The following is a 9573-nucleotide window of genomic DNA, read 5'->3' on the forward strand; positions in this document are numbered from 1 at the left end:
ATTCCGAGTGTTACGCCCCGTGTTCCTCCTACTTTTGTGATGTGCGCCGCTCTATGTGCGATTTCGCAGCGGCCGTGGCGCACGCCGTTGGATGACCTGTGCGCCGGCGTGCACCGCGCACTTTTTCAGCGCACATCTAATATTTTTCTCACGCACGGACTTCCATGAATCGATGTGCGCTGGTTTCCCTGCGATTTTCGCAGTTGCACTGCGATTTTCGCACTTTTACTGCGAATCGCACGTTTTGGCACCTCTGCGCGGGAATTCTCGGCGCACATTAATTCCATGAATCGGCCTGTGTATCTGTAGTGCTTGGCTGTGTACCAAAGCAGCAGCAGAGCCCAGGCCCTGGAACATAAACTGTGACACAGGGAGGAAGGCTGTGGGGTCTCAGTAACTTCAGGAATGGAGCCTGTTACTGACATGACTTCAGGGCTTCTAGCTCCCCCCTCCTCAACCAACCAAGATCCAAGAATCTATGCGTGTGAAGGATCACTAACATGCTCAGACACCAGACATTGAGACTTTTTCCATTTAGAAAACGTCCTGAAAGCTTTTCCATGCAAGCACATGGGTTCCCATATGTCCTAATTGTATCTATGCTCTCTCTCTGCCTGACTTCTGCGCTACACATAGCTTTTAAGTCCTGAAGCACGTTTTGAAAGTGGCAATTGATAAGGCAGAGTTTGAAGGATAAGTTAAATCAATAAGAAAATCACACACCTAAAAGCAAAGTCTACAAGACATTGCTAAGCTTTATTCAGGATTAAGGCCTAGAACTATTTAAAGAGGTAGCATTAAGGAATGTTTGATAACACTGCCTAAAGCCATCAAGCAATGCAGTGCGATGTGCTACATAGAAAATGTGCAACAAGAAGGAGACAAGGCCATAGCACTAAGTTTGGTATAATCAGAGAAAAATACCTTTGAAACACTACTTTTTTAGAGCCACAAGACATAGAATTGAATGGAGTTCTGTTTATTCGGTCAATAAGACTTACAAGTAAAGAATGTTTCTCGCTTGGCAGGTGATAAAAAGTACGGAACTCCACGATTTCGCACGTCATCCTTATGCAGGGGCCATGCTCATCTACTTTGTATCATTCCGATTTGGTACGTGTGCTGCCGAAGCGCACAAAGTTAAAGACACCCCACACAGTATTTATGACGCCAGAATGTGCAGGCTTTTTGACATAGGCCCACTTGGTATGGTGTAACTTTGTCCAGACACCTATTATTTATGCAGAAGATATGAATATGAGGGTAAAAAAACAATGATCCAGGTTTCTTCACTGCTCTTTTAATCCAAAATAACTGATTTGTTTGTCGGACTATTACATTCAGAGGTGCAAAGGGTCATGGTCCAGGTTGCATAGAAAGAGAGAAGACGCATCACAATGGCTTAGTGATGAATGCCTGAAAGCAGCCCAAAGGTCTGATAGGCCAGAAAAAAGACTCTGTGCTTGTGACCATGTGTTTGTGGGTCAGTTACCTCTTCATGAATAATCAGCTATGTATGGTGCCACCACCAGAGGGTGCCAGTTCGATGCCTGCAGGCAACATATGTATTCTATGACTGATTTCAATTTTCATCTGGATGACGTGCTTAGGATGCCTATCCCCTCACCCATTTTCCAGCGGTCTAGTGTCATTATATACGCACAGTAAATCTCTTACACCAGGTATTAGATCAAAGTGAAGTAATTTTTTCAACTTGTGAGGCTCGTGGTACTAACTTTTTTTTGGGTTATAACTGAGGGCGTTTGCTACTATAAGTAAATGTTTAAAGCATATATTCCGCTGCAGGGCTCTGCCACTTACATTTGAGGGTCAGGACTGCAGGGAGGCGCATGGTAAAGAGTGACCCTCGTGAGTATTACCCCGAATAGTATATATGACATAATTCCCATGGTAACGGCCTGGAGATTCTGATGCTCCCGTTAAAAAGGAATAAAAAGAATGTTTATGATTTTAAGTTTTTCTTAAATTCTATTGTATTATCATTCTAATAAAAATAATTAAACATTAAAAAAAAAGTAAGGAAGGCAATAATGTAAATTTGGTTGTTCCCGTAGCTGGATGTGGTGATCCAGAAAGGGGGAGACCTATGGCAATGAAGGGTATTACTTAAGTGAGAGCAGGGAGAGAGGGTGATACAATTATTGGCAGCTGATGAGAGAAGACACATCTGACGATTCCTTTACTGGTCCAGGTAAGAGGCCAAGTGCCACCTATGACAGGGGGCTTCTGTTGTAGGGAGTGCCCTGTGCCCCATCCCTCCTGGTGCAGTGTTGCCCCGTCACTGTTCACAAACATTCTCCCGCGCAGGGAGTCAGTCTTAGCATAGCTATCTGAGACAGGGACTGTCACAGGTTTACTCCTGACAAAGCCTTTGGAAGGCATTTGGAACCCAGGGAGGTAGGAAAAAAAAGGCCTCATCAACCCTTTGGCGCTGCTGTAAAAAAGTGGCAGTATTTCAGTTCCAAGCCACTATTTTCCATTACCGCACCGCCGAGTTATAGGTTTGACGCGAAGTGAAGGATTTACCTCCAAAAACACTCTGGAGGTAAATCTCTCACTTCAAGATAAAAAAATCATCAGATTTACTGTGGCGGAATTACCGCTCGCAGTAAACCAAATAAGTCCCCATGGAGTCCAATGGAAAACGGGGTCTAACAGCCCTGGTACCAACTGATAATCCTGCAATAAATTTACGGACCCTCATGGCGATAATGGTAACCGAGATTGGTGGTAATTTCTCTGGAATGACTGCCAAACTCATAAGGCCCAATAGTTCTAAATATGAGTTTAGCTGTGCCATAGAAAAGTGGCAGTAATTCTCATGCCGCCACATTTCTGACCGGGAATTGATTTACCACAATGCCATATTATAGGTTTGGCATCTAATTGGAGGACTGACCTCCAGCATATTGCTGGAGGTAAGCCCTCCATTTAAAGGTCATAAACTGCTCGATTTACAGTAGTGGAATTACCATATGTGCTAAATGTGACAAAATGCTGATGTAGACCTATGGATGCCAAATGGGGAGTAACACAACTGTTACCTCACTTAAAATCCTGCCATAAGTTTGAGGGACCGAGCGGTGGTAACTGTAAAAGAATTTGGCAGTAATCCCTCAAGAATTACCACCAAACTCGTAAAGGCCCAATGAATGAACAGAAGACTGTTAAAAGTGAAATCAGCGGCCCAGCAAGGCCAACAGGTTAGTTTGGTAATATATGCCATCCCAGATAGAGAAAGGAGAATGGATGGTAAGACATAGAGAGAAGTGAACTGATTGACCCTTTTGCGTCTTTCCAAGGACAGTCTGTTGTAGATAGGCCAAATCTGATCCGAATGCACCTGGCCCATTTCCCCATCATGATCCTCGAGCCAGTCCACCTTAGCTTACCACAGAAGTCTGTACACTGCTGGTTTACTTTCCTGACTGGAGGGTAAATCTCTCCCTGACATTTGAAACATCCTTTGGTTTGGATAAAGGTGATCCCTACACCATGCTTTGGAAAAAATATTGATGTCTCCCCTAGGGTGAGACCTATAGCAATATGCAAGACAGAGGGATAAGTACACTTCTAAGTAACCTGTGTAGTAAGAATTATAGCTGGACAAAAACAAAATGTGACCACAATAAAGCCTTTGTGTAATGTACTACATGGTTCATTTGACGCAATTAATATAACTGACTATTCAATGCATCCATTTACTTTAATGGGTCGCCGTCCACATTAATGGCTTGGTTGAGGGCACTCTAGCACAAAGCACTCATCAAGAGAAGCACATAAATATGTTCACCTGCAATAGGCAGTGACTAGGTAGCAGAGAGGGCAGTTTGCTAGCACCAAAACACTGGAATGAACCCTGCAACCAGCCTTCTGTTAGACTTCAGAGGTAGCTCCTAGAAACAGGAAAAGTTGGTTTCACATGTATGCTACCACATCAGGTACAGCAAACATTATCAGAGGACCTGTTTAAGAAAGGCACCTTGGAGACCCTTGGGGACCTCAACTGACAGTAGAAGGATTACACAAGAGGTACAGGAGCCAGTGGTGCAATGTAAACCTCCTCTGACTGTGAAACTAGAGGTTGTATCTTGCACCCCTATCTGGTTTGACATCTTTCCAGACTTCTGGTTTAATTGCTTTAAGGTTTAGTCCAGTGTATCTCAGTGTTTGCAATAGAGTCTTCATTATATGGGTGGGACATGCTGTGAACATTCATGAACAGGGCTGATTCTATGGCAGTGCAAGACTAGGCAGCATTCTAAAGCCTCAACATCAAGGCTCACCAGATGGCCCCTAAAAGTAAGAAATGGTTTCTATTTCCCTGCATGTGTGCTCTAATGGAGTCGAGTTGGGCTTTGGCGTATGTTCAGGAGACAAATATCACATTTATATACTATGGCAACTGTCCGGCACAGCCCCCACCTGCAGAGCAAACAATATTTTTTGGCTATGATTCAGGCAGGAAAGAAATCCTGCCATCGAGGGCAGCAACATTTTGAAATACACAGCCACACCTGACAGCTGGTAGCGAGCAGGGCTGATGTGTCTGTCCCTGGGCAGGGCAATGAGAACCCTTCTCTCTAGCCCTCTGCCCTTCACGTCCCTGATCGGCCACGATCGGCCAATGACCTCTCTATGAGAGCTGCAGTTGAGCTTTTTATGGACCTCAGTAACTCATGGACAGGTGGCATATTGTACATCGGATAAAGGCTTAACCTCATCTTTCTGGCTGGTGGGCTGAATCTGGGTCTTCTCCAACAGGCTGGCAGTCAAACAGGGCTTCGAGCGGCTGAAAAAGTGGGCTCCCCAGAAGACAATGGCAAATGATTTGCATAGGCAGAGCCCCATCTCTCTCTCTCTCTCTCTCTCTCTCTCTCTCTCTCTCTCTCTCTCTCTCTCTCTCTCTCTCTCCCCTAGACGTGCTTACTCTACAATAGCAAGATTGTTACAAATGCATAGAGATGGAGGTGGGATGGTTAACTGGCAACTCTGAGTAACTAAACCTGTAGTGCTTGGCTGCGTACCAAAGCAGCAGCAGAGCCCAGGCCCTGGCACATAAACTGTGACACAGGGAGGAAGGCTGTGGGGTCTCAGTAACTTCAGGAATGGAGCCAGTGACTGACATGACTTCAGGGCTTCTAGTTCCCCCCTCCTCAACCAACCAAGATCCAAGAATCTATGCGTGTGAAGGATCCCTTCCATGCTCAGACACCAGACACTGAGCCTTTTTCCATTTAGAAAACGTCCTGAAAGCTTTTCCATGCAAGCACGTGGGTTCCCATATGTCCTAATTGTATCTATGCTCTCTCTCTGCCTGACTTCTGCACTACACATAGCTTTTAAGTCCTGAAGCGCGTTTTGAAAGTGGCAATTGATAAGGCAGTGTTTGAAGGATAGTTAAATCAATAAGAAAATCACACACCTAAAAGCAAAGTCTACAAGACATTGCTAAGCTTTATTCAGGATTACGGCCTAGAACTATTTAAAGAGGTAGCATTAAGGAATGTTTGATAACACTGCCTAAAGCCAGCCAGCAATTCAGTGCGATGTGCTACATAGAAAATGTGCAACAAGAAGGAGACAAGGCCATAGCACTAAGTTTGGTATAATCAGAGAAAAATACCTTTGAAACACTACTTTTTTAGAGCCACAAGACATAGAATTGAATGGCGTTCTGTTTATTCGGTCAATAAGACTTACAAGTAAAGAATGATTCTCGCTTGGCAGGTGATAAAAAGTACGCAACTCCACGATTTTGCACGTCATCCTTATGCAGGGGCCATGCTCATCTACTTTGTATCATTCCGATTTGGTACATGTGCTGCCGAAGCGCACAAAGTTAAAGACACCCCACACAGTATTTATGACGCCAGAATGTGCAGGCTTTTTAACATAGGCCCACTTGGTATGGTGTAACTTTGGCCAGACACCTATTATTTATGGAGGAGATATGAATATGAGGGTAAAAAAACAATGATCCAGGTTTCTTCACTGCTCTTTTAATCCAAAATAACTGATTTGTTTGTCGGACTATAACATTCAGAGGTGCAAAGGGTCATGGTCCAGGTTACATAGAAAGAGAGAAGACGCATCACAATGGCTTAGTGATGTGTGCCTGAAAGCAGCCCAAAGGTCTGATAGGCCAGAAAAAAGACTCTGTGCTTGTGATCATGTGTTTGTGGGTCAGTTACCTCTTCATGAATAATCAGCTGTATATGGTGCCACCGCCAGAGGGTGCCAGTTCGATGCCTGCAGGCAACATATGTATTCTATGACTGATTTCAATTTTCATCTGGATGACATGCTTAGGATGCCTATCCCCTCACCCATTTTCCAGCGGTCTAGTGTCATTATATACGCACAGTAAATCTCTTACACCAGGTATTAGATCAAAGTGAAGTAATTTTTTCAACTTGTGAGGCTCGTGGTACTAACTTTTTTTTGGGTTATAACTGAGGGCGTTTGATACTATAAGTAAATGTTTAAAGCATATATTCCGCTGCAGGGCTCTGCCACTTACATTTGAGGGTCAGGACTGCAGGGAGGCGCATGGTAAAGAGTGACCCTCGTGAGTATTACCCCGAATAGTATATATGACATAATTCCCATGGTAACGGCCTGGAGATTCTGATGCTCCCGTTAAAAAGGAATAAAAAGAATGTTTATGATTTTAAGTTTTTCTTAAATTCTATTGTATTATCATTCTAATAAAAATAATTAAACATTAAAAAAAAAGTAAGGAAGGCAATAATGTAAATTTGGTTGTTCCCGTAGCTGGATGTGGTGATCCAGAAAGGGGGAGACCTATGGCAATGAAGGGTATTACTTAAGTGAGAGCAGGGAGAGAGGGTGATACAATTATTGGCAGCTGATGAGAGAAGACACATCTGACGATTCCTTTACTGGTCCAGGTAAGAGGCCAAGTGCCACCTATGACAGGGGGCTTCTGTTGTAGGGAGTGCCCTGTGCCCCATCCCTCCTGGTGCAGTGTTGCCCCGTCACTGTTCACAAACATTCTCCCGCGCAGGGAGTCAGTCTTAGCATAGCTATCTGAGACAGGGACTGTCACAGGTTTACTCCTGACAAAGCCTTTGGAAGGCATTTGGAACCCAGGGAGGTAGGAAAAAAAAGGCCTCATCAACCCTTTGGCGCTGCTGTAAAAAAGAGGCAGTATTTCAGTTCCAAGCCACTATTTCCCATTACCGCACCGCCGAGTTATAGGTTTGACGCGAAGTGAAGGATTTACCTCCAAAAACACTCTGGAGGTAAATCTCTCACTTCAAGATAAAAAAATAATCAGATTTACTGTGGCGGAATTACCGCTCGCAGTAAACCAAATAAATCCCCATGGAGTCCAATGGAAAACGGGGTCTAACAGCCCTGCTACCAACTGATAATCCTGCAATAAATTTACGGACCCGCATGGAGATAATGGTAACCGAGATTGGTGGTAATTTCTCTGGAATGACTGCCAAACTCATAATAAGGCCCAATAGTTCTAAATATGAGTTTAGCTGTGCCATAGAAAAGTGGCAGTAATTCTCATGCTGCCACATTTCTGACCGGGAATTGATTTACCACAATGCCATTTTATAGGTTTGGTATCTAATTGGAGGACTGACCTCCAGCATATTGCTGGAGGTAAGCCTTCCATTTAAAGGTCATAAACTGCTCGATTTACAGTAGTGGAATTACCATATGTGCTAAATGTGACAAAATGCCGATGTAGACCTGTGGATGCCAAATGGGGAGTAACACAACTGTTAACTCACTTAAAATCCTGCCATAAGTTTGAGGGACCGAGCGGTGGTAACTGTAAAAGAATTTGGCAGTAATCCCTCAAGAATTACCACCAAACTCGTAAAGGCCCAATGAATGAACAGAAGACTGTTAAAAGTGAAATCAGCGGCCCAGCGAGGCCAACAGGTTAGTATATTAATATGCCATCCCAGATAGAGAAAGGAGAATGGATGGTAAGACATAGAGAGAAGTGAACTGTTTGACCCTTTTGCGTCTTTCCAAGGACAGTCTGTTGTAGATAGGCCAAATCTGATCCGAATGCACCTGGCCCATTTCCCCATCATGATCCTCGAGCCAGTCCACCTTAGCTTACCACAGAAGTCTGTACACTGCTGGTTTACTTTTCTGACTGGAGGGTAAATCTCTCCCTGACATTTGAAACATCCTTTGGTTTGGATAAAGGTGATCCCTACACCATGCGTTGGAAAAAATATTGATGTCTCCCCTAGGGTGAGACCTATAGCAATATGCAAGACAGAGGGATAAGTACACTTCTAAGTAACCTGTGTAGTAAGAATTATATCTGGACAAAAACAAAATGTGACCACAATAAAGCCTTTGTGTAATGTACTACATGGTTCATTTGACGCAATTAATATAACTGACTATTCAATGCATCCATTTACTTTAATGGGTCGCTGTCCACATTAATGGCATGGGTGAGGGCACTCTAGCACAAAGCACTCATCAAGAGAAGCACATAAATATGTTCACCTGCAATAGGCAGTGACTAGGTAGCAGAGAGGGCAGTTTGCTAGCACCAAAACACTGTTATGAACCCTGCAACCAGCCTTCTGTTAGACTTCAGAGGTAGCTCCTAGAAACAGGAAAAGTTGGTTTCACATGTATGCTACCACATCAGGTACAGCAAACATTATCAGAGCACCTGTTTAAGAAAGGCACCTTGGAGACCTTTGGGTCCCTCAACTGGCAGTAGAAGGATTACACAAGAGGTACAGGAGCCAGTGGTGCAATGTAAACCTCCTCTGACTGTGAAACTAGAGGTTGTATCTTGCACCCCTATCCGATTTGACATCTTTCCAGACTTCTGGTTTAATTGCTTTAAGGTTTAGTCCAGTGTATCTCAGTGTTTGCAATATAGTCTTCATTATATGAGTGGGACATGCTGTGAACATTCATGAACAGGGCTGATTCTATGGCAGTGCAAGACTAGGCAGCATTCTAAAGCCTCAACATCAAGGCTCACCAGATGGCCCCTAAAAGTAAGAAATGGTTTCTATTTCCCTGCATGTGTGCTCTAATGGAGTCGAGTTGGGCTTTGGCTTATGTTCAGGAGACAAATATCACATTTATATACTATGGCAACTGTCCGGCACAGCCCCCACCTGCAGAGCAAAGAATATTTTTTGGCTATGATTCAGGCAGGAAAGAAATCCTGCCATCGAGGGCAGCAACATTTTGAAATACACAGCCACACCTGACAGCTGGTAGCGAGCAGGGCTGATGTGTCTGTCCCTGGGCAGGGCAATGAGCACCCTTCTCTCTAGCCCTCTGCCCTTCACGCCCCTGATCGGCCACGATCAGCCAATGACCTCTCTATGAGAGCTGCAGTTGAGCTTTTTATGGACCTCAGTAACTCATGGACAGGTGGCAAATTGTACACCGGATAAAGGCCTAACCTCATCTTTCTGGCTGGTGGGCTGAATCTGGGTCTTCTCCAACAGGCTGGCAGTCAAACAGGGCTTCGAGCGGCTGAAAAAGTGGGCTCCCCAGAAGACAACGGCAAAT

The 9573-nt window shown here is 44.2% G+C and overlaps 2 non-coding genes across 2 annotated transcripts; both read right to left on the bottom strand.

Annotated features, from left to right (window-relative positions):
* Positions 1-1032: 1032 nt before the first annotated feature.
* LOC138468650 (U6 spliceosomal RNA) lies at positions 1033-1136 on the bottom strand. Its single transcript, XR_011268397.1, has one exon. It is a non-coding gene; the product is annotated as a U6 spliceosomal RNA (small nuclear RNA).
* A 4619-nt stretch (positions 1137-5755) lies between these two features.
* On the bottom strand, positions 5756-5859 carry LOC138468635 (U6 spliceosomal RNA). Its single transcript, XR_011268384.1, has one exon. It is a non-coding gene; the product is annotated as a U6 spliceosomal RNA (small nuclear RNA).
* Between the last annotated feature and the right edge of the window lie 3714 nt (positions 5860-9573).

The sequence above is a fragment of the Ambystoma mexicanum genome, chromosome 4q, assembly GCF_040938575.1.
Source record: "Ambystoma mexicanum isolate Mex_15411 chromosome 4q, UKY_AmexF1_1, whole genome shotgun sequence".
Lineage (NCBI taxonomy): Eukaryota > Metazoa > Chordata > Amphibia > Caudata > Ambystomatidae > Ambystoma > Ambystoma mexicanum.